Source organism: Euprymna scolopes, chromosome 40, assembly GCF_053919585.1.
Source record: "Euprymna scolopes isolate OS-2025 chromosome 40, ASM5391958v1, whole genome shotgun sequence".
Taxonomy (NCBI): Eukaryota; Metazoa; Mollusca; class Cephalopoda; order Sepiida; family Sepiolidae; genus Euprymna; species Euprymna scolopes.
The window spans coordinates 58,664,788-58,691,002 of NC_136521.1; the positions used below are offsets into that span (position 1 = coordinate 58,664,788).

A 26,215-nucleotide genomic window follows, 5' to 3' on the forward strand; every position below is an offset into this window, starting at 1 on the left:
TATTGCACGCCCCTCGTAGATATAAAAAAAATTATCCTAAGAATGACAAGTGTGTTCAAAATAAACTTCATTTATCTTATCGTTTTATACGGTCCCGAGCAACGCCGGGTAGCCCTCCTAGTAAATAAATAATGGGTACCGATCGGAATTTTGTACAGATTCCTTAGTTCGGCAAGATTCAACCTGACCAAAATTGGGCGTTACATCGGCCGAAACGTTGTGTGAATGACGTTCTAGTTGAGTATTCCAAATAATACAAATTAGTAATCGTCATCTCAAAAACTAAGAAAAGAAAATCACCTTTGACTCATTTTGTAACGGTATTCTTTTAACTAGCCTGGATACCCGGCGTTGCCCGTTTTTTGGAGGTGTGTATGGAGTAAAAAAAAAAAAATTGTTGAATACTATTGGCAAGTGGAGGTTCAGGACGACTGGAAACAATGCCGAGATAAGCGGAAAGCACATACGGCGCCCAGAATTCCCAAATGGTCACCCATCTGGTACTAGCCAGGCTCAACGTTGCTTAACTTCGGTGATCTGACAGGAACCGGTGTGTCAACCTTATTATGCCGTACATAATTTTAGGCATGCATACATACATACATACATACATACATTTAAACAGACAATGAGATTTATATTATAGATGATTTATGTTGGTAATCTATACAAAAAATACCTTAGTGCCTTTTGCGTGTGTCATGGTTTCCAGTTTTTAATTATTCAATCGGGAGATCCTATTTATTAAAAAGGAGGATAAAACATAATAACATACTACTAACATAAATTAGTATATAAAGACCCTAATTTATAGTTTGTAGTATGTTATCACAATTTATCCTCCTTTTTAATAAATAAGATCTCCCGATCACTAAAGACGCAATGCATAATAAAAAAAAGAAAAAAAAAATAAAAATTAAAAAATGATGTCGCTTTTGCGCCGTAGGCAAAACTAAAATATACCTTCTTGGTCTTTTAGCAAAGATCCTAAAAATGGTATAATGATATCATGGGGTTTCCGTTCACACCGGGCGTCCACACAAAGGAAATGTGTCAAAGACTCCTATAAGGATATTGGAGATAAATCGTAATAACCAGATATATTCCGACACTACATTAACCAGATTACTTAGATAAATACATTTAAAGTTTTAATAAAAAGTCAACAATAATATCACACGGTCTCTATTCACAATGAACGTCCACAGAATGCCCCACAGCAATATATTACGTAAGAAAAAAGGAGCTGTCGAATTTCCACAGGCCCCGCTAGTAGTAATAATCCAATTATTTTTTTTACGTGTTCGTTCTTTTTACGGATTCATATCAGTGCAGGTCATCTTGACATTACAATCAGTGGCTATTTAGAAAGATGACTTAATTGCTGACTCAGCTTTTTCGTTTTCCTTACTTCGGATGTTGTTCGTAATCCAGTTGAAAATGTCGGCTTGGTTTCTCTTTGTTCGGATCGTTTTGACTCTATTCTGTTGCGGGAGTTTAAAGGTAAAGTAGAGAGAAGAAAAAAAAAGGAAGTAGAAAAAGAAGGAAAGCAACTATATATTAAGGAGATCTGTGCATTTACGAATAACCAAATAGTATTTCTTAATGTCTCCGACTGACTAGTCTAGTTTATTCGCATCCCCATGTTAGCTGCACAGTCGATTTTTTTTGTGAGAGTAATTGAGTTTCCAATTCCAATAAAGTTTAAATCTGGATTGTGACAATAATAGAAAATGGTTCAGTCTAAAATGATTTTTAGACATTTCAGTAATTTCGATAAATATTTATCTAATTTAAAAAAAAATATCACAAAGGAAAGGTAATGCAGCGCGGACGCACGTATGCAATCGCATCCGAAATGCCGTCACCAGTAAGATAAAAAAAAAAAAACATTTCAGAAAAAAAGATCACATGAGAGACGTGAATAATATTCGAGGTCACGGGAAACGTGAATATCGTTCGAGATCTCGCGAGAGGTGTAGAGCACGTTCGAGATCACGTTAGAGGCGTGGGTGACGTTCGAATGAACGTTCGAGATTATGTGCGTGACGTTACGGCCGTAACTGAGAAAATAGATGTCGTTGTTACAAAGAAAAATCGAGTTGGAGATTTTCTATTTATTTTCTGCTATGCGACTGAAAACTACAACGTGTTGGTTCGAAGACAACATTAAAGAAAAAAGAAAGAAGAAATCAATTTTCTTGTGTAATAGTAAGCGCGCAAAAGGCTGGATCGCACTAGTGGAAAATGATGTCATCTTCTTATGGAAATCACTCCAGACAAGGCGTAAAACCATTTGATGTACGGTGCCAAAAAGAATGGAATATGATTATTGAAAAAAATAGGGGATTATTATTGACCTAAGTATTGTAAAATAAAAAAAAAAACAAAAAAAAAACAAACAAACAAAAAACAGGTCATAAGTGGGAAGAAAATAGTCAGCAAAAAAAAAAAAAGAGAATTTTACAAGCCTGCAGTTATTAAGAAGCTACTGGAATAGGAACCTGTAGTATATGAAGATATCAAATAATGAATTTAAGAAGACCACTAGAGCAATAAATCAAACGAGCTGGAACAAAGAAAGCAGGAATTGATGAGACAATTCTGAAATACACATGTCATAAAGTGTTCGACTGACCTTCAATCTATGGTCCCCCCCTCGCAAAACTTTCACAAGAAACACTCGTCTAGCTGTAAACACTATCAATAATTCGCCCCACTCTTTATCTGTGCCTAAACCTAAACGTAGATTCCATGAACAAAGCTTCTTTCTTAGAACTGCACGCCTGTGGAATTGTCTTCCGTTTTCCTGCTTTCCGGCTGACTACAATATGGTTGTGTTCAAGTCTAACGTAAATAAGTTCTTGATGAGCCGTTCCATATAAGTTATCAAATTTAACAAATTTTCATTACTAATGATTATTATATTGTCCAATTTCTACTGTACACTCTTTAACCCTTATCCTTGAGTTGCCTCTTGGCCTTGATAATGAGTTGATACCTATGAAAAAAAAAAAGAAAATGTCCAATGTGAACAAGTTCTAATTGAATCGTCTCCCTAAGTAATCCAAGTTTCAAAATTCCCACTGTTTAATATGCTAAAATCACAATGACTAATGTATACCTATTAACCTTTATCCTCGAGTGGCCTCTGGGCCTTGATAAGTGGTGACACCCTTGTTAAAAAAAATAAATAAAAAAATAACATTTATAGAAAATACTGCGACTAAAAACATCTGCATATCAGTACAGGCAAGGAAGTAGGCAGCAGCCAGGGAATTCCAAAGTCTAGCTGTTAAAGGAAAAGAAAAAAAAACACTAGAATAGAAAGGTTTCTGGTATTTAGGGACCTCGACAGTGAAGGGGTGGGATTTTGTTGCTAAGCGGGTTTTAGGGGATCTTTAGGTCGAGGAGGCGCAAATGTAACGAGTTCATCCGAGCACATTTCATTCAAATACTTGTAAAACAGGCAGAGGAGTGCAACATTGCGTCGATGGGACAGGAGTTTGAGCTTAGTTGACAGTGTGGGACCTATTAAATTGAAGACTATTTTCGGACCTGAGAGCAATGACAATTAAAGGGTGGCTCCACACTCCCCAAAGCCAGCAAGGTGGGGCCTCACCATCGGATATAGTTTAAGGTCATATCCAGGACCACGGAACACTTTACTGTCGTATTCCCTCGTTTCGTCAGCAATAACTGGGTAGAAATCTCGTTCCGTCAGCAATAACTGGGTAGAAATCCGAGGTAGCTCGTAATTATATTTCCAGTGTCACCTTCAATAAAGATAGAACCTTCAACCTCATAAAAGAGTGTAACTTTACAACTGCTTATTTTATGAAATGAAAGCAATAGTCTCAAAAATCCAAATAATAGGAATAATCAATCCTCCTCTCCAAAGTTCACAAACGTAAGCATCAGATTGTTACAAAGCAAAATTTTCTTTTCATCACGTTCACCCCCAAACAAGGCATATTGCAACTTGGGTGTAGGGGGAAACTATTTGTGAGAATGCTACAGGAGAGATTAGAAAGATCTTGTTTTACCTTACATTTAAACTTCTGCATGGAAGCAGGAAGCAGGAAGTAGGAACAGAAATCCAAAGTCTGGCTGCTCGAGAGAAGAAACTATTAGCGCTTTCTAGTATTATGGATCTCTACAGTGAATGGGTGTGATTTTGTTGCTAAACGGGTTTGTCGGGTTTATGTACGTCAAGGGAAAACAGGTGCAATGAGTTAATCACATCATATTCCATCGAAGTACTTGCAGAAACAGGGATGCATCCTTTGCGGCGATGGGACAGAGGTTGAAGCTTAGTTGGCAGTGCGGAAGAGACTAGTAGGAGATGCGCCAACGCAGATGTGGCAACAGAATCCGATGCATTAGCGAATGGTTGTTTTGTAGAAATACAGGATACTTTCTTGTGTGAGTAATTTTCCAGCACGATAGATGGATCACTTTCTTTGCAGCAAGCTTCTTAATGTCCTCCATGTAATTGTTTCCATCTCATGTTGCCTGTGAATATTAAGCTGAAGATTTTGAAGGAAGAACTCGCAGGTAGGGTATTACTTGTTATGGCTATTGGTGGTTGGGGAAGGTTTTTCTAGTCGTTAAAGGAGAGCAGCTTATCTTAGTAGCGTTACCTATTGCCATTCATTTATGGTCACATTACACAACGGTCTGAGATAGTTTTCTACGGGTCTCTCATCTGCTTATATTTTTATACGTCTATTTTTCCCTCTTACCTACCATAGAGCGTTGTTTGATTAGCAGATAGACCCATCTCGGACACAATGTTATCATTGAGGTCGTTAATGAATATCAGGAATAATAGCGGTCCACAGATCGCCTCCTGACGCTTTCCCGCATTAATGTTTGGATATTTGTACACTCATATTTCTCCTCTTATATCGTCATATGACCAATACCTCGAATCCCCTTTTTTACATGTTCCCCCAAAATAAGACACAAGTTAGGCAACGTTTAAGCTGATAAGTAAAAAATGAGTGACTACTTGGGTGTATACAGAACTATACGTAAGAGGGTGTGAACTGCAAGAACTAAAAAAACAAAAACTAACGCCGTCAATTCTCTTGACGAATACACATACAAGCAACTGGGTATAATAAAATCACAAAGGCGTACGTAACGGTAGATTATGTATAAAAAGACTAAGCCGAAGCTCCAGTTGACGTCACAGCGGAGGCAGCGACATAAAAAAAGCAGAGAGAAAAAAGGAACCACGTGAACGGAGAAAGAGAGTTGAAAGAACGTGTCAGTGCAAGAGAGACTTTTAAAACAAGGTGTAATCCTTGCTTTGAACAACAAAAAAAGAAAACAATGATTGTGGGGTAAGCTGCGGACGTTGCAGGGAAAGAAATGCAGAGATTACAAAAAAAAAAAAAAAAAAAAAAACACCGCGTGGTGCAACTAGACTTGAGCAGACCTGTCGACCCATCGACACAGGACGAGAAAAAGCACGTGTTTGACATGGCAGTATTTTGTTAATCACAGGGCGAGCAAAGAGATTTGTAAAACCAAGATGTAGGTGTCGTTTGGAAAGTACCAGAAATAAATTCCTTTATTTCAACTAAAAAAAACTGAGTCGGATTTCTTTTCTTTTTTTGCGAGACCTTCGTGCACAGCGTTTAGGTTCGTGTTAATGTGTAACTACAACGTCACACGGAGATCGCTTGTGAATTTGATATTCCCATGACAATTTCCCGTTGTCAGAAAGCTTGTTCAAGATTTCAAGTATGAGTACCACTTCGGTATTGGAAACGTAAACGACTGCTATGAACTGGGAAAAAATGATGGGAGCAAATGACAGAATATTTTCTGCTGGTCTGGAGTCGGTTTCCTAAATAAATAAAGCGATGTCTCATATATGAGTCAAAATCGGCATGGGCCATCCCATAAGCCGTAGATGTATCCATTAGACAAATAACATACTGAATATTGATCTACATCATGTTCGGTCCATCCAATTGTAGATTAACATTCGGTGGACATTCCACTCCACCCTCCCGCTCATTTCTATAATGGCTGTTGGTGGCCATTTCCTGTTTAAGCAAGGGGCTAAAAGTTGAGTCCTATTCATGGCCAGTTGAGCCAATGACATGGATGAGCGATCACGGATGTCCGGCCGCTGACAATTTTACAGCCGGACGCTGGTCACTTGAACAAAATGCAGGATCCGTGGCGTGGTCTCCCTGTTGAGGAACTTCATTCGCATCGCTGAACAGGTTTCCATTTTTGTTTATTCGTATTACGCTTGGAAATATCGACAACCAACACCAAAGATACCTCTCGTTAAAAACGGAAACCAATCCCCCCTATCCACACATACCCACTCGCGCGCGCACCCACACACATATTAGTGTTGGATGATTAATCAGAATCGGAGAAATTGAACTTTTGGGATTATCGGAATGGGTATCGGAATCGAGAAAAATATAAGCATATTTTCCGATGCCAAAAACGATTCCTTTAATTATATTTTTATTATATTTTTTTAAAAACTAAAATCTTCAACTGTTAAAACATTAAATATCTATTGGCTTTACACTATACAAAAAAATGAGATCATTGCTCGCTAGATTTCGAAGCCAATTTTGAACTCGGCTGATTCAAAGATGACTGCTGTAAGGTCTATATTCTAAGATGTGGAAATATGCATTAAATTCACTTCAAAATTATCAGATTTTCTTTGATTAAAAACTCACATGTATGGAGAATTGTTGTCATATTTGGGCTGGTGCAGCTGCTGCTAGTCTTTCGCTCCTAGACAAGGTTCAAAGGAGAGTTGCTCACTTGATAGGCCCTGAACTGTCATCTAAGCTTCAGCCTCTGTCCCATCGACGAAATGTAGCATCCCTCTGCCTGTTCTACAACTACTTTCACGGTGAATGCTCCGACGAACTGCAAGCACTTGTACCCCCTCGACGTAAATACCCCCGACAAACCCGACAAGCAGCTAAATCCCACCCCTTCACAGTAGAGATCCCTAGATGTAAGAGGGCCTTCTACTCTAGTAGTTTCTTCTCCAGAATCGCTTACACTTTGGAATTCCCTTCCGGGTTCCAGCTTCCCCAACTGTACTGATATGCAGAAGTTCAAGTGTAACATGAACCGACATCTTGGTGCCCAACTCCGCACATAGTACCCCTGCAACTTATGTATCTGATAGTAGCCAGCCCCCTACATGAAAGTGGCAATGCAATAACCCTAACACAACAACAGTCGAGTTGTAGACGGGTCAATGCACTATTTGATCGATGCCTCCGTTCAGTCTCGAAAGACAAAGGATACCCCTGTAGGGGCAGTTGCCCGTTTAATTGTGAGGCAAGCGTCGCGTAATCTCTAACCACAACTCTCCTGAATCGACACTGTTTGGGTCCAGTGGCAAAGAGAGGACCAGGACGACTGGAAACAATGCCAAGCAGAGAGCACATACAGCACCTGCAAGTCCCAAATGGTCACCCATTTAGTACTGACCAGGCTCAACGTTGCTTAACTTCAGTGATCCAGCGGGAACCGATGTGTCAACGTGATAGCAACTGATAGCAAACAATCGCAGCATTTTTTGATCATGTCAGGTTGGATGTACTCTACCTCGTATTAAAAGTGGGACAAGATTCCAGTATGGGAGAATTTCAAATTTCGATGTTTAACATTTTCGACGTACAAATCCTTTCCATTACGTTTTAAAACTCAGTCAGTTTTCCAGGATAAACCAATAAAGTTGACATTTGTACCAATGTTTAGACATCCCCAATCTTCCCATGTTAAGAACGGCTTTCGGAATAGACACCCCCATCCATCCCATGCTAATAACGGCTTTCGGAATAGACACCCCCCAACCTTCCCATATAAAGAACGGCTTTCGGAATAGACACCGCCAACCTTCCCATATAAAGAACGGCTTTCGGAATAGACACCGCCCAACCTTCCCATGTTAAAATCGGCTTTCGGAATAGACACCCCCAACCGTCCCATGTTAAGAACGAGTTTCGGTATAGACACCCCAACCTTCCCATGTTAAAAACGGCTTTTGGAATAGACACCGCCAACCTTCCTATGTTAAGAACGGCTTTCGGAATAGACACCCCCAACGTTCCCATGTTAAGAACGCCTTTCGGAATACCCCTCCCCCAACCTCTCCTTGTTATGAACGCTTCCGGAATTGACACCCTTTTTTGGGGGGGAGGGAGTTTGCCCCGAATTTAACTGTGATATTCGTTGTCAGCATTCCCGATAACCTATGAATATTGACATTTCGAATGTGAACGGTGAGTTGACGCGCGCATACAAACCTGGTCGCCATTGAATTACAGTGAGTAGTACAGTTCTTTATATCTCGAAAACTACTTGTCTCTGCAAAATTTAAATGAAATTTTCTTATTCAGCATAGTCGAAAACCACTAATAGTCGTCATTTGAAAGTAAATTGTGAAGATGGACCTTATGTAAAAAATTACCATTTCTTTTTTTACTAATACCAAATGCACAAACTGATTGTTTAAAAAAACTACTACCGTTATTATTCATTTCAGTTTTTTGTTGTTTATTGTATTGTTTTTGAGGGAGATGTAGTTTTAAAAAAAATTTCCCCACCATAAATTATATTTACAAATATTAAAATTTATTTTCTTTGAAGGGGGAGGTCTTTTAAAAATGATATCTACCTCAGTATTTTCTTTAATTTTCTAATTTGGAGCTATTATCGAGACTCCCAAGATATGACCGTTTAATGTCGGACCATTTTTGTGTTTTAAAGTAACGCTCGACACCACTTGTTTTTTTAATTTAATAAACCCTTTAAAATAAGTAAAATCACTAAAAACTTACAAAGCTAGGTAGAAAATGGACACTTAGAAAAAACAATTTTATATTTTTTAAACTCAACAGTAAACTTGTCAAACCATTTAAAAAATATCATGGGTGGATTCTCTTTTCAAAAGAATATCTCCTTCAAGTACTGTCAGGTGTTTTCAGTCCATATTTATTCAATAATGGACTAGTTTTCCTACCTAACAAAAATGGACGAGTTTTCCGGGTACCAGCCCAATCATCATTATCTATATAATTATAAAATTCAAATAACCTTGTAACGATGTATGTAACCCACTTTCCAGTTTACGACATCGGGTTGCGCATGCGCGCATGACCTGCGCACTGAAATATTAACGTTATTCGAAATTATTATTTAACATGAGAAGAGTAGGGTTTAAAATAACTTAAACGTAATACAGAAATGAACGCTGTAAAAAAAAGCAGACAGTATTAACAATTGTTTATTTGGATAATTTAATCGCGAACAAAAAGAAAAAGAACAATTAGGACGCTGAAATATTAACGTTATTATTTCGAAATTATTATTTAACATGGGAAGAGTGGGGTTTAAAATAAACAAAAAACAAAAGAACCATTGGGACGCTGAAATATTAACGTTATTATTTCGAAACTATTATTTAACATGGGAAGAGTGGGTTTTAAAATAACTGAAACGTGATACAGAAATGAACGATATAAACAAAGCAGATATATCAAAATTTGAATTTAACCATAATAAGTATTATGGTATCTGTTCAGTGCAAATTTACCTATAAGTATGGTCAACGACTTATAATTCAGTAACTGTAAAAATTGTTTTAAAAAATAATCAATTATAATAAACAGAACGACTCATATTCTTTTTCATTTTAATATACTTTCATAGAAATGTGTCTGTTATGTCAAAATCCCTATTTTCTTTACGTCACAAGTGTCACGCTTATACATGAATTCCATAGCTTATATAACATACTGACCTAACGGATCACGGGTAATCTAGTATCGTATAAAACCGAAGATTTCATAGTTGGCATTGATTCTTCTATATTTTTATAATGAGAACTCTTTCTAGAAAGGCATTAGATAGTTACAGGAAAGACCACGTAAAGACTGCTAATATCCTAAGTAAAAGTTTTTTTGTAAAACGAACTAGATTCGAACTAAGAACACCCAAGTCATCGGTCTGAGCCGTTAACAACTTGACCAGCACCATTCTTCGAATAACTGAATATAAAACTATTTGTAAATTTTATTTGTAAAAGAGTGAGTTTTAGCAGAACTTTCTACTTTGGGCGTTATCTGTTCTGGGGTCGTTCAATTGAACCTAACAATGGGCGGGCGAATAAACTGACGCCTGGTGGATGACGAAAGAAAATGGCAGGCTGAGTATATTCGGTCGTATCTGCGTCTGGAATTTGTCTTTGTATCTGCCATACGATTGCAAAGAATGGTTCGTTAAAGATTTTCTTCTTGTGAGTTTCTCTAGGGTACATGAAAAAAAAAGGTGAATTGGCAAAGAAAGGGAGAGTGCGAGAGAGAGAGAGAAAGAAAGAGAGAGAGAGAGAGTAGAGAAGCGTAGTCGAAGAAAGAAAAAAAGAAGGAAAAAAGAAGGCAACTAGAATATGAGAAAGATAAAAGAAAAAGAATAAAGAGAAGGAAAAGAAGAAAGGAAAAGAAATAATAGAAACTAAGAAGAAAATAGATAAAACAAGGATCTGCTGACAAAAAAATATGGTTGGTTGTTTTTGTTTTACGGCATATCAACCCTTTTCGGGTTATTTAATGCCGAATCCAAAGATTTAGGAATTTTATCTTAATAGAATATATTTGTTGTTTTCACGTCGGTTTCTATTTAACCCATAGTTGGGACCCTAACAGGTACTACCACTCCGGGTCGGAGTGGACCTGGGAGCAATGGTAATTAAAGGGTGGCTCCACACTCCCCAAAGCCCACAAGCTGGGGCCCTCACCACTGGATATAGTTTAAGGTCATATCCAGGACCCCCATTGAGGGACTTTTATCCTCTGCAGGGGGACAGTCGGCGTATTCTAATGCTCCACCGACAGGGCCCAAAAAATGGTAAAAAAGAATAGATCTTTATATCTATAAAAGTGAAAATATCTGCCTGTCTGTGTGTCTGCGTGTGTACATTTCCCTACACAATAACTCTGTCAATTTTCGGTCTACAGACTCGAAATTTGACATAAGGAGTATTGAGATTTGGGAAAAGTCTTTTTGATCGGTTTTCGGTCAGAAATAAGGCTGTTAAGGGGTCAAAGTTCCACGATTTGACCTTTGATTTTGGGTCTAAACACTTTAACGTTTAGATATAGGTTCTTTGGACATGGATCAAACTTTATATTTAGATTTAAGCCCCAAACAATAAATGCTAAGAAATCAAATTTGGGGTCAAAGTTAAAAAAAAAAAAGATCTCTGCGGTCTCTACCAAATTACTCAGCCAATTCTTGGTCTAAATATTTGAAATTTTACATAAAGTGTATTCAGGCATAGGGTAAGCTTTTTAATGGATTTTTGGCCGAAGATTTAGCTGAAAAGGGGTCTAAGGTCAAAAGAATTTACATTTACGGTCTATAAGAAACTATTAAGCCAATTTTGTGTCTAAACATTTGAAATTTTATATAAAGGGGATTCAGACAAGCAGCAAGCTTTTTAATCAGTTTTTGGGCGAATGTTTCACTGCCAAGAGGTCAAGGTTGAAAAAGTTGACATTGGAAAATTCTACAAAACTCCTCTGTCAATTTTGGGTCTTAACAATTTTAGATGTAGATTACGTGGACATGGGTCAAACATTTTAACTTGATTTGAGCCGAAAATAGTAAATGGTAAGGGGTCAAAATTGGGGTCAAAGTTAAAGAAAATTTGACCTCTGCGGTCCTAACCAACTTTTCTCTGAACTGCTAGTATATCTATAAAAGAAAAAAAATGTCTGTGTATGTCTGTATGTCTGTGTTTGTACATTTCCCTACCAAACTACTCTGTCAATATTTATTATTTTATCATTATTAACAGAAATAGAAGATTTTGGTTTAAACAAGATAAAACAAAAGAAGAAAATTAAAAGAATCGTTTTGGCATCGCAAAATAAGCATCAATTTTTCCGATTCCGATACCGAATCCAAGCAATCGTCATAACACTAATATATATATATATATATATATATATATATATATATATATATATATATATATATATATATATATTTGTTTACTGTATTTTGGGGAAAAAGTTCCGACAAAGTGCTCGATTACAAAGAAAAACTTTTTCAATATAAGAGTTAAATATTTGTTTATTAATTATACAGAAGTTCAGAAAAACATTGGTACCGTTGGTTTCAAGCAACACAACGGGAAACCGTTAATGATAACACGTAAATAATGTTCAGCTCTCGTCAGCCATCTAATGAGAATGCTTTTTAAGTAAATATTAATAATTATTTTTATGCCAACAGACACTAGTATTTTATGCATACGCAATTATCAATGCAGGAAGATATAATTATTGCCAGTTGGGAAATGCAAATATAGTTACAAAGTCACCTGTGACTTCGTGGGCTGCAGGTCAAGATTTACTCAGGCAGCATCGCGTTTTTGTTTAGGTGGCATTTTTATATCATATTCTAATGTTGGTTTGTAAGACAAATAAATAGTTTGGATCTTGAAATGTCGCTATACTGTTATTCATTTATATATAAGCTCTGCTATTATATTTAACAAACATTGAGCTTCTGAGCAAAAATAATTGGTATACATAAAGAAAGAAATATGATTAAAAAGTCATATCCTACAATACACACACCCACGCACGCGCACGCTCATGCGCATACGCGCTACATACACGCACACACACACACACACACACACACACACATACATGTCTATGAATGTAAGCACACTCGTTGCCGGAAAACGCATCTCTGGAAAACGTTTGCCCGGAAAACCTGTACCCGGAAAACCCGTACTCGGAAAACTCGCCCCTTTTTTCTCGGTAGGAAAACTGGTCACTTTATGACCGTTCTTGAAGAAGATATTGTCTTTAAAAGAGAATGCACATCCCATAATATTTTTAAAAAATATTTTTACTTGTTTACTGTTTACTGATTTTTCTAAGTGTTCGTTTTCTACCTAGCTTAATAAGTTTTTAGTAGTTCACCTTATTTTAAAGTGTTTATTTATTAAAAAACACACGTGATGTCGAGTATTACTTTTGAAGAACAAATGTACGACATGAAATAATCACATATTAGGAGTCTCGATAATAGCTCAAAAATAGAAAATTAAAGAGAATACTGAGGTAGATACAGTTTTAAAAGGAGCCCAACCCATCTTCCAAAAGAAAATAAATTTGTATATTTTTAGGTAATGTCCAAGATCACTGCTCGAAAAAAACATCAAGCTACCGGAATTGGATACGATTGATTATGTAACGAAACCGAACAGAAGACACGAAAAACGAAACCATATAAAAAATTACTTTAGTTTTTAATATTTCTTGTGCTATTACGAAACAAACAAAATAAAACATGGAAAGAAAACACTTCTTGTATTATACAATAATCAAACAAATATTTTATTTAGATAATTTGGTACTTCACGGGGAACGGTGTTTTTATTTAATAATAGCTCCCTCAAAGGACATGCGCAAAAGGTTTTCTTTGGTTAATTTAATCATGAAAACTTTTTGAAGATACTATTTCAGACCGGAAATCGGGAGGGGCAAAAGCATTATTTGAATTTGTATGAAAAAATAATTTAACAAAAAATAATATTCAGTAGAGAAAATAATAAAAAAATAAAATAAAATAAAAACAAGCACAGAATAAAAGTATGAATCAAATTTAGCCAAATAAAAAAAAAATAAAATAAAAAATAAATAAATACACGCACGATTAAAAATAAAGTCGAAGAAAGTAAAAGAAAACGCTTTGAGGGAGCCATCATTAAATAAAAACACCGTTTAAGCTGGGTCCACGTTCCCCCCCTGAAGTACCGAACTTTTAACACTTTTTGTGTACACGACACAACAAAAGGCACTTGCGCAGTATGAGGACAGCGACCAACTTTTCTTGGAGCATTTCACTAAACTGTCGCCAGATGGCGCTTCCCGGTCAAAAAACATTTTAATTACTAATTTGTTGTTGGCTCTTAAGAATTGCTTTAATTAAAAAAATGTTTCATTTAAATTATTTATTTGTTCGAAAAAACAAACAACCTATTTTACTTGAAAAAATCCAAACGATACCCCCTCCCAATGTTAAGAATGGCTTTCGGACGTTATTATTTCAGCGATTAAAGTTTCTCCTTCGGATGAAGCTGCTTCAACTCCCCTAGGGTTAGGGCAGCTTCGGTATGGTCGAACACAGACAATTCAAATTTTAAAATTTACTTCCAACATAAGCATGGGGGACCAAAGAAATGCCGTTTAAAACTTAAGCAAGGGAAACTATAAAAACTATTTAAAATTCAAGCTCGCCAAACCAAAGAAAATTCTAATCAAACCAAAGCATGGAAGATGAAAGAGAATGGTACTTTGTAAAAAGGGGTTAGTGCTTATCAAGGCCAGAAGTCCACTCGAGGATAGAGGTTTATGTGTGTTATGTGGTTGTTGAGATAACACCGCAAAGATTAATAATGTGGAAATTAGGTAGAATTTAATTATTTAAGAAGACGGCTCAACCATAACTTGTTTATATTAGGTTGGAAAAGACCATGTTGCAGTCAGATGGGAATGAGCTGTGCGGTACACCCGGTTGACAAGAAAGTACTTGTGATTTTAAACTTTTAAATTCGGATGAACATATTTTGGCTCAAACAAAACATTATTGATCGAAATAAGCACCATCAGAATTAACAAACTTTTGACAACGCAAAACAAGTGTACTTATGCCAAAACCGTAGCAATCTTGCGTTCTGGTTGCGATGAAGTCATTGAGGGCGTTTCTGATATCGCTTACGTTTTTTAAACATTACACACGCAGTAAGTTGTCGAGATTTTTAAAAAAAGTGGTAGTTGGTAGGTGAGAAGTCCGGACAGTAAAGAGGATAAACCCAATTCGTCCAACTTCTGGAGGTTTAGCAACGTGCGGTCGGGCATTGTCGGAGAGGAGAATTGAGTCTTTGCTCTTTACTAACGCTGGATGTTGTTGTTGAAATTTCTGCTGGATTTCATCATTCGTTGACAGTATTTGTCAGCCGTAATTGTTTCGCTTGCATTCGAAAAATTGTAATAAATGAGACTGGTCATAGATAACCAAAGAGTCAGCATGACCTTCTTTTGGTACAGCCTTGGGGCCAGGAAATGCAATAAAGTTACAATGGCGTCCAACCACTGAGCTGAGCATCACCGGTTGTTGTAAAGAATCCACTTTTCGTTACAAGTGGCAATGCGATCAAGATACGCGTCGTTCTTGTTGCGTAAAGAAGGGAACATACTTCATAACGACGTTTCTTTTGGTTGTCGTTTAATTCGTTAAGCACCCATTTATCAAGTTTTCCGGTCTTTCCAATCGTTCTAAAGTGGTTGGAAATCGTCGTATACGTTACGTCTTATTCAAGTTCTCGATGAGTTGTGCGAGGATTGGCTTCATCTAAGGCTCTTAATTGATCATTGTAAACATCTGATGACCTATAACTAGGCTCATCATCTTCCAGACTCTCGTCGCTGCCATGAAATTTCTTAAACCACTATTGTTCTGCATGTTTAGTAGTGGTTCCTGTGCCAAAAGCTTCGTTGATATCACGAGCTGTTTCAGTAGCTTTTCGGTCTAGCTTGAACTGGAATAGAAAAATTATCCGAATTTTCTTTTTTGTTTTCCATCTTGTTATCAACATTCTGAAAGGAAGAGATGCTTGTTTTAAAATGATTGTAATTGAAACGATTAGATAGAGCGAAAAACGCTATTTAAAATGATATATAAAGCAAATATATTATTACGAAAACTTATTTGAAAATACACATATTTGAAATCAAAATTTAAAATTATGAAAGAACTTTTCTTCTCAACGTAATATGTTTTCACATTCGGGATTTTTTAGGGAAGAACATTTGTTCATGGAATACGCGTTTAGTTTTAGCTATTTCGAACTAGTGTTACAGGAAAGACTGCCCCTTTCCATGTAAATAAGAACATTAGATAAGTGAAAATGAGATTAGGATAAGCCAAGACTCGAACCTTGTAAGCTAGGTTAAGAAGTGGAATGTTAGAATTTAACTATTGTTAAATTCTATTGGAAATAGTTCGATATTATTTATATTGTAAAAAGAATTGATTATTCGTTCTTTTATGGAAACTGAATTAAAAATGTCAGCTAAAATGAATGAACAATACAGATTAAAAATATATTGTTAAAAATATAGGTTAGGTTAAAAAATAGGTTAGTTGAGAATTCTTTGTTTGCAGAAGTGTGTTTTGGACAAACGTGTGCTTAGACACGTGAGTTGGTCACGTTTTGGAACCACAAATCTGACGTCATAGCAAAAAGGGAATTTTCAATATAGGAGATAGAATTAGTCAGATTAGGGCAGTCGGGCAGTCGAGTTCAAGCAGTCAGCAGAGTCGGGCGGAAAGAGCTAACATGGTCAGAGGAGGGCCCCCTTAGAGGCGAAGGGGTAGAAAGATTAAACTATGTAGAACAAATTTGAATTCCTGACGTCATCATCATTTGACCGGTCCAATGAAATAAAGAATCACAATCGATTTTTGTAACTGTTGTCTTCGTGCCATCATTCCACAAATTGAAGGTAATGTGTTAATCATCTTAATATGAACTTTATGCAACTCTTACAAGAAATGTATCTCCTCCTCCTCTCTAATAGGTGTTATAAGAAATATGAGAACTGTGCATATATTACCCTATAACCCTCGCGAATATAGATTTTTTTACATGGAGTTCACTACACATCAAGGCCCAATCGCCACTCGGGGATAAGGGTTATTGTGAGTACAGTAATCAAAGGGATAGTGTAGCAATAGTATTGGAGAATTGGTAAGGTATCATTACTTACGGGGGGCGGTTCATCAGGAATTTGTTTGTGTTGGACTTGAAGACATCGTGGTTGAAGTCACGAGGGAAACAGACAAGCGGAACAGAGATCCACAGGAATCCAGTTCTAAGAAAGAAGCTTTGTTCATGGAATCTACGTTTTAATTTAGGCACAGATAAGGAGTGGGGAAAATTATTGACGGTGGTTTCAGCTAGTCGGGTGTTTTTCGTGAAAGATTGGCGAGGGGGGACCAGAGAATGGAGCTCAGACGAGCACTTGCCATGGAAATAACGATAGAACAACGACAGTCTCGCTACGTCTCTTCTGTGGGAAAGAGATTTCAGGGTAGAGAAAAGGGCATCCCCAACCAAGCCACGAAGTCTATTTTGTACTCCGTCAAGGCAGGATAGGCTGTTTTTAGCAGCTCCCGCCCGGATGTGGCAGCAGTACTCCATCTTTGAACGTACTTGGCTCTTATATAGATAGAGAATTGCATCATTAGTGATATATCTTCTGGAGCGATAGAAGGATCCCACCATTTTCCCAGCGACCTTGGCCACAGACTTGATGTATGTGTTCCATTTAAGATCAGGAGTAAAGGTCAAACCCAGAAGCTTATCAAAACATGGGGCCTCCCCTAGATTAGAGCCATCCATTTCAATTGATGCCAGATGGTGATCAGAGCGTTTATAATGTAGAGATAGGAGCTTGGTCTTAGATGCATTAAAGGTAACCAGCCACCTCTTTCCCCACTGCACCACGCGCTCAAGATCAGAAGAATTCACAGAACTGTATAAATGCCTTTCCCCCTCATTATTATATATATGCTCCCGGTGTCTCTCTTCAATATGAATGTCCCCGTCATATCTCTTTTAATATGAACTCAGCGTCATCTCTTAAATATGAAACCCCCACTACACAACACTAGGGTACGACGCAAAAATAGACTGACAGACCCTCGACTATAGATAGGTGGACGAGTGTATGAATCCCATTTAAAACTTAAACAAATGCTGTCAAACTTAAGCGTGGGAGTACAAATTAAATGCAATTTCAAACTGGCGCGTGACCGACCGCCCAGCAGAAGCATCTAAAAATAGATGTTTCTACAGGTTACGACACTTACACAGTCTAAACTTGATTAAAACCGGAATTGGGAGACGTACATAGATTACCCGTTCTAAAGTTTAAAAGGCGAAACAGTAAATTTCAACCTTTCATTCCATTATTTCCCTTTCTTTTTGCGCCGCTCACATCTGTTATTTGTGTTTATCTGGCAGATGGCGCCAGTCGAATCTTCAGTCGGCGCGTCCATCAGAGGCCAAGACTCGAAAATGTCAAAGAAAGGAGACGGGTCTTCAGCGAACTTTAAAATGGAAGGCGGCTACCAAGAAATATCAATGGCTAGGAGCCCACACTCGTGGACTTCGCTCAATGGGTATAGCAGAGGTATTTGTCGACGAGGCCATGGAATATAAAATTCCGTGATGTATTTCTTATTTTTATTTTTACATATTCGACTCCACTGTCATAAAACCCCGCCCCTGTGCTGCATTATTTTGTGCAAGGTTTCTTGGGTAAAGGTAGGCTCGCGGGACGCGGCGCCTGTCTATCTCCAGGTTAAGAGCACATACAGAACTGGAGATTATCAAATGGTAACCTATTTAAGTACGGAGCAAGATCAACGTGACTTAACTTCGGTGATTTAACGGGAATCAGTGTGTAAACGATGTTATGACGCGGTTATGTTAAAATGAATTTAGGAAAACTCGTCACCGGAAAACTCGTCTCCGGAAAACTCGTCTCCAGAAAACTCGTACCCGGAAAACTCGACCCCGGAAAACTCGTTCCCTATTGAATAAATATCGATTGAAAACACATTTTATGACCGTTCTTGAAGAAGATATTATCTTTAAAAGAGAATACACATCCCATAATATTTTTTTAAAATATTTTTACTTGTTTACTGTTGTTTTAAAAAAATTAAATTAATTTTTCTAAGTTTTCGTTTTCTACCTAGCTTTGAAAGTTTTTGGTCTTTCAACTTATTTTAAAGAGTTTATTTAGTTAAAAAAATGTAATGTCGAGTGTTTCTTATGAACAAAACATGTCCGACATAAGAGGATCACGTCTTAGGAGGATAATTGCTCAAAAATAGAAAATTAAAGAAAATGTTAAGGTAGATATAGTTTTCAACCCCCCCCCCCATATCCAAAAGAAAATAAATTAGTATAATTTTAGGTAATAACGCACATCCAATAATATTTAAAAACATATTTTTACATGTTTATTGTTTAAAAAAAATTAATTTATTTTTCTAAGTTTTCGTTTTCTACCTTGCTTTGTAAGTTTTTGATGTTTAAACTTATTTTAAAGAGTTTATTTAATTAAAAAGAAATAACAAGTAATGTCAGACTCGACATTACTTTGTAAATAATTTGTAACAAAAAATGTCCGAAAATTAAAGAAAATACTGAGATAGATATACAGGGTGCGGCATAAATAACGCCCTTTCTTAATATACTTTTTTTCTTTATAATATGAATGCAATTTAAATATAAATAAAAGTAAAAGGTATATCTCAAATTTATTAAATATCTAATTCAATATCCACATTGGTGATCTTTATAGTAATGATCTTCTGAACTAAAAAAACGATTTTTGGGAACAAAATTAGTCAATAAAATAAAATCAAAATAAATTTAATGAAAAAAAGGATACCAACTTTATTAACTTTAAAATTTAACTCAGATGTTCAAAATGTTCTCCATCATGTTCCATACAATTTTGAACTCTACCAGCGACACTTTTACAAACTTTTTTACACTCTTCAATGGTAATTTCATGAAATTTATCTGAAATTGCATTTTTTAATTCCTGAATTGTTTTCGGCTTAAGATTGTAAACTTTATCTTTCAATATACCCCACAAAAAAAAGTCTGGTGGCGTTAAGTCTGGAGATCGTGATGGCCATTCAATTGGTCCCCTTCGTCCTATCCACCTATCTTCAAAATTTTCATTTAACCATTCCCTAACTCTTAACCCATAATGTGGTGGAGCCCCATCCTGTTGAAAAAAAATATCAGTCTGATTTTCAACTCTTGGCCAAAATTCCGTTTGAAGCATATGCAAATAATTATTTTGATTCACAGTACCCTCGAAGAATATTGGCCCTATTAATCCCATACAAGAAATGGCAGCCCAAACTGTTACTCCTGGCGAATTAACATCCTTTTCCAAGATGATATGAGGATTCTCATTACTCCAATACACACAATTATGGCGATTGATATGCCCATTTAACTTAAAGGTTGCTTCATCTGACCACCATATTTTTTCAAGGAAAGTTATATCTTCATTAACTTTATTCAAAAAGATTTCACAAAATTGTAATCGTCTATCTTCATCTCCATCATGCAAACTTTGAAGAACACGTGGAATGTAAGGTCTCATCTTTAGCTTCTTCAATATTCTGCGAACACTCCTAGCACTGATTGCTAACTCTGTAGAAAGACGTCTACTGGATTTTTGAGGAGTATGCAGCAACGATTCTTGTAGTTCATTGGACTTTTCTAAGCTCGTTGCAACAACTGGCCTTCCGGATCTTTGAGCATCCCTTACACTTCCTGTGGATTCAAATTTTTTAATCAAGCTTTTGATATTTCGGCTTTGCACTCTTGGGATGTCATATTCATCTGATAACAATCTTGCAGTTTTAGCACCATTATTATTATTTTGATAATACAATTGTATTGCTTTTACTCTCTGTTCAATTGTTAATCTCATGGTTTAAAAAATACCTGAAAAAAAATAAATGTTTAAGAATTAGTTAAAGAAAATATACATAAATATAATAAGATATAAAAGGGCGTTATTTATGCCGCACCCTGTAGTTTTAAACGAGCCTCCCCCACCTCCAAAAGAAAATAAATTTGTATATTTTTTAAGTACTGCACAAGTGCCCACGCAATAACTTTTAAACGATACCCTACCCTCCCGATGTTAAGAATGGCTTTCGAAATAATAATGTTATTATTTCAGCGCGATACCAAAATTACAAAAGACCGTGTTTTCTTTTTTGTTTTGTAATAACACAAGAATTATTTAAAGTGAATTAATTCTTCTAAAGAAAATAATTGCTTTCTTTGATAATACGTGTTTTCTATCTTTATTTTTGTTTCGTAATGACACAAAAAGTGTTAAAACTAGAGTATTTTTTAAATAAATATTTGGTTTCGTTTTTCGTATCTTAACTCCGTAATCAAGTTTATTTTTTTTTTAAGCAAGCGTTAAAAATAATTTTTAACAATATTATGGGCGTGCATAGTCTCTTTTAAAAACAATATCTCCTTCAAGAACGGTAATAAAATGTGTTTTCAATCAATATTTATTCAATAAGGAACCAGTTTTCCTACTTAGTAAAAAAGGGGAGGGTACGAGTGCTCCGGGTACGAATTTTCCGGGTACGGGTTTTCCGGAGACGAGTTTTCCCGGGACGAGTTTTCTGGGCACCGTTAGAATACTATAGAATTTATTTTAAAAATCTGTAAGATTATATAAAATAGTACTGCTTACTAAAAAAAGAAAGAATATATATATATATATATATATATATATATATATATATATATATATATATATATATATATATATATATATATATGTATATAGCATGGGTGCCCGGCGTTGCTCGGGTGTTTGGAGGTGTATGCTGAGCAAAAAAAAAGAAAAAACAAACAAAAAACGGTCAATTTTTTAAAACTTTGACTCCAATTATGTCCCCTTAAAATTTATTGTTTTGGGCTCAAATCGAGTTATTAAGTTAGGTACGTGTCCAAGAAACCTACATCTAAAATTTCCAGTGTTTATACACCAAATTGTCGGAGGAGTTTGATAGAGTTCTCAAATGTCAAATCGTTTAACTTTGACCCCTTAACAGCCAAATCTCAATACCCTGTATATCAAATTTCAAGTCTGTAGACTGTAAATTAACAGTAAGTTATTGCGAAGAAAAATGTACACAGATACATAGACAAACAGACATACAGACACGTTCACTTTTTTATATATACTTGCCCGGAGTTGCCCGGATGTTTGGAGGTGTATGCTGGGCAAAAAAAAAAAAAAGAAAAAACGGTCACTGTTTTTAGCTTTGACCCCTTAACATTTATTGTTTTGGGCTCAAATAGAGTTATTAAGTTAGATGCATGTCTAAGGAAGCTATATCTAAAATTTCAAGTGCCTAGACCCAAAATTGTCGCAAGAGTTTGGTAGAGTTCTCAAAAGTAAAATCGTTGAAATTAGACCTCTTAACAGCCACATTTCTTGCCGAAAACCGATCACATCAATTTTCCCAAATCTCAGTACCCTGTATATCAAATTTCGAGTCTGTAGACTTAAAATTGACAGAGTTATTGCGTAGGGAAATGTACACAGACACACAGATACACAGATACACAGACGCGTTAACTTATATATATATATACATATATATATATAAAGTTATGAATATATATATGGCAATTAAGCTACACAGAATGTTCCGCGTTTTCTTTTCGTGAAAAATCGGCAGACTTACGCGTAAAGTTGTGGTTATCGTGCGTTTATATATACGCACTCTAAACACAAAATAACATATCTAACTACATCTACCCTTCTCCTGAACACAAAAACAGAAGTCGTGAACCAAAGGTCAACTGTGTCTTTGTCTTGTAAGTGCCCGCGCATTCGCTGATTAGAATGGGCGCCGTGACAACTAGGAAGCTGATTGGCTAACTAGAAAATCCAATAGCATGTGCGTATATATATATATAAGCACAATTAGCACAACTGTTTGTATAAGCCTGTAGAATTCTCACGAGAATGAAACGCAGAATGTTCAGTGTAGCTTAATTTATATATATATATATATATATATATATATATTCATAACTTACTACCTTGTTCTACCTATGTATTGAGCACTGTTGAAGTAAATACTGAAAATTTACACATAAAATTATATCATCGTATATTAATTTATGTGGACAAAAACGTCTATGAGCTTTCTGAATTTTTTAGATGAAAGACGCAATGGTTAGAGTACTTAATTTATCAATTGTTAACAGAGACGACGGATCCTGAAAAAAAAATCGATATCATTTTGAAGCTCGTCGTCTCGGACTACAAACATCGAAAAAGTTGGCCCAAAACATTAATTCCTTCACCGTAAACTCGGCTGTTTTTTACAAGGAGGAGTCGATATTTGTCGCCGACATTTTAGCAAGTCATTGTCACCGTTTGATTGACTTCAGTTAATTTCAACGCTTTTGACTTCCGGTCGCGTCATGAAGACATTGACTAAGACGTCAGATTTTCTTTCACTTTCTTTTCCATCTTCGCGTCACAGGTTCGAGCCTGCCTGCCTACTACCATTTTTTTTTTCTCAATACACACCTCCAAACACGCGGGCAACGCCGGGCACCCAGGCTAATTAGTAGTAAATTTAATTTTGTCATCCAGTCCGGTCATGAAACAAATCATTGGATAAGGCTGTTAATTGAATTGAATTTTTATTGTGTTATACAAAAAGAGTCCCCAGAGTATGTAAAGGTTTACGATAGATTGAAACTAGTCTATCTAAAAATGGATAACTAAAATTAGCTTCTTTGTCAAACGAAAACTTAAGGCTTGGATATATGTTGTTAAACTACGTCTCCAATCTAATAAGTCCTACTTTGTTAGCTAGGCTGAGACCTCTGTCCAACCACCGCTATATTTTATCTCTGCGCCTGTTTTACAAGTATTTTAATGGAATGTGTTCTGATGAACTCATTTCATTTGTGTTCCCTCGACGTACATTTCCCCGACGAACCCTCTTAGCTGCAAAACCACCTACTTTCACTGTTGAGGTCCCTAAATGCAGCAAAGCTTTCTACTCTAATAGCTTTTTCGCTAGAACAGCTAGACTTTGGAATTACCTTCCTGCTACCTGCTTCCCTGACTGTATTTATATGCAGGAGTTCAAATGTAACGTAAACAAATATCTTGCTAATCTTTCTTAGGCATGGCTCCAATTAGTAGCCCCTTTCGCACAAGTGACGATATGCCTTGTTTGGAGTAGAGGCGAGTAAAAAAACAAAAAAAAAAGCGCAGTATAACATACTATGTTCTCGTGGGGATTAACGTTAACTGCTGCAGCCACACACTGACCAGTCAGCTATTAGGGCACATTAATCCAAAATGTTCCTTAATGATCTAATTACTCCTGTCAGAAATTAGCCAGCCCCAACAGAGGAACTCAGATCACCAGAGAAGACAGACCTCTCTCCTCTCACTCTTTGTCCACAGAATGCCACAGGCTGTGACTGCTTAACTGGAGTTCCTCACTGGACAACCTAGGGTTACTTCAAGTTTCCGCCTCCCGACACGAGAACATTCTAGAACTTTCCATTCCTTTTATTTCTATCACCTCGGACTCGGTTCCCCCCTTTTTTTTTAGAAATAAACCATTTCGTTGTTTTGCTCTAAATAGAGGTGTTAATTAATTAGTCTGTGCATTTGTGTTGCAAAATAATCTTTTATTAGGGGTTTTGTGCACTCGTGCATAAACCTTATACAAAAAGCGTGCGTTTTCGTTGTGTTGTCAAACAAACAATGTCATTAACGTAACGAAAGTTAAGGTTAGGGTTAGGGTTAGGGTTCTTGAAAACCAAGCATTAGACTTTCTTCGTGGAAATCTACACAAATATTTCCCAATGCCGGTCCCATAAGGAGAACCCATGGACACTCCATTTATTTGCTTGTATATGATGCCATTGAAGTTCAATTCAACAGACAGTGTTGAATTTCATTAGTTCCACGAAAATATTTTCGGGAATAGATGGAGTCGGATGTTGACTGCGATAAGATGCGTTTCCACAGATATTAATAGTCTCTAAAACTGGAACATTGGTGAAGTGACTATAAATATCAATCAGGACACATAACTTTGTCAGAGTCAGTACTGTTCTTTTTTTTAATTACTCACATACACTTCAAGCAAGGCATATTGTCTCTTGGACGTAAAGGGCTACCAATTGGGACCATGCGTAAGAAAGATAAAGATGCTGCTTTACGTCGTATTTGAACTCCTGCATATCAGTACAATTTGGGAAGCAGGTAGCAGGAAGGGAATTCCAGAGCCTAGCCGTTCTATGAAAGAACCCATAAGAGGAGAAAAATTCTGACATTTATGGACCTCAATAGTAACGGGGTGAGATTATTTTTCCGAGGATATGTATTTCGAGGGGGCACAAATTCAATGAGTTCATCAGAACATATTTCATTAAAATACTTGGAAAACAGGCACAAGGATGATTCTACATAAATTCCGCAAATATCAATGGATCTTACAAGGGTTTTTGCACTTTAAGTTACAACTATTTTAGAACACGTTTGAAACATTATAGTTCGTTTTGCATTAAAGAACTGAGAGATATCTGCCCTCACCCACTGTCTTGAACAAATTCATGCCATCCTTGGGCAAGGTGTATCGCCTGTTAGATTTTCTATAAAATTCTGGGAGTTTACCATCAAGAGAAGAGTAGATGGAGTTCCTTAGCCTAGGAAAGTGGGCGTTGTTGACAAAATAGATGAAGCACGTTGGCCTTGTAGGTCAATTTTCTTGCGATGGTTCCACAAGCAAAAGCAGCCGCTTCCAATTTGTTGTGACCAACATGTTAAGGATCAGAAGCTGTCGCAAAAATGCAAATGTTTGTGTGTAATCTGGTCTAAACGAATGTTTAATCTATTCCCAAGCAGGTTTTAATCAGTTTAAAAACATTTTAGAATCTTTCAGAATCTTCTAGAATTTGTAGAATCTTTTGGGACATCGTTAAAAAAAAATCAAGTTTTTTCTTACCTATAATAAGCGTAGAATTCTTTTCCATATATGTGAAGTTCTTAGAAAATACTTTGTTCATAGAAGTTTCATTTGGTTTTTTGTACATAGAAAGATAGAGCAAGAAAGAGAAAGAAAGAAAGAAATAGAGGGGGAGGGAGAGTTAAATGAAGTTCTTTTCTGTGGTTATATCTAGGCGAGTTCTTGCCGTAAATGTTTTACAAGACTATGAGCAGGGATTGGGGCTCTGTTGAACCCATATTTTGAATATAAAACTGCATTAGAGAGAGGCTAACAAGGTATGTTCTCTGTGGAAGAGGTTGAATGGAAGTGACGAGATTATCCTCTCACTAGGGTAGTGGTACTTATAAATATATTCTTAGTGTTTCTACTATTTCTTCGCTTAGTTATATCGAGAGCACCTATCTTTGTAGATTAGCAAAAAGATAAAAGTAAATAAAAGTGAATAAAAACTAGAAAAGCAACTACAGATAAAGTTCACAGAGGCGCTGGGTCG

At 36.4% G+C, this 26,215-nt stretch overlaps 1 long non-coding RNA gene and 1 pseudogene across 1 annotated transcript in view; both read right to left on the bottom strand.

Moving 5' to 3' along the window:
* Positions 1 to 460: 460 nt before the first annotated feature.
* On the bottom strand, positions 461 to 577 carry LOC145265797 (5S ribosomal RNA; annotated as a pseudogene).
* An 18,962-nt stretch (positions 578 to 19,539) lies between these two features.
* LOC145265767 (uncharacterized) overlaps positions 19,540 to 26,215 on the bottom strand; it is a 54,457-nt gene continuing 47,781 nt past the window's right edge. Inside the window, exon 2 of the long non-coding RNA XR_013864689.1 lies at positions 19,540 to 20,050. This is a non-coding gene — a long non-coding RNA (uncharacterized LOC145265767). The remainder of the gene's footprint in view (positions 20,051 to 26,215) is intronic.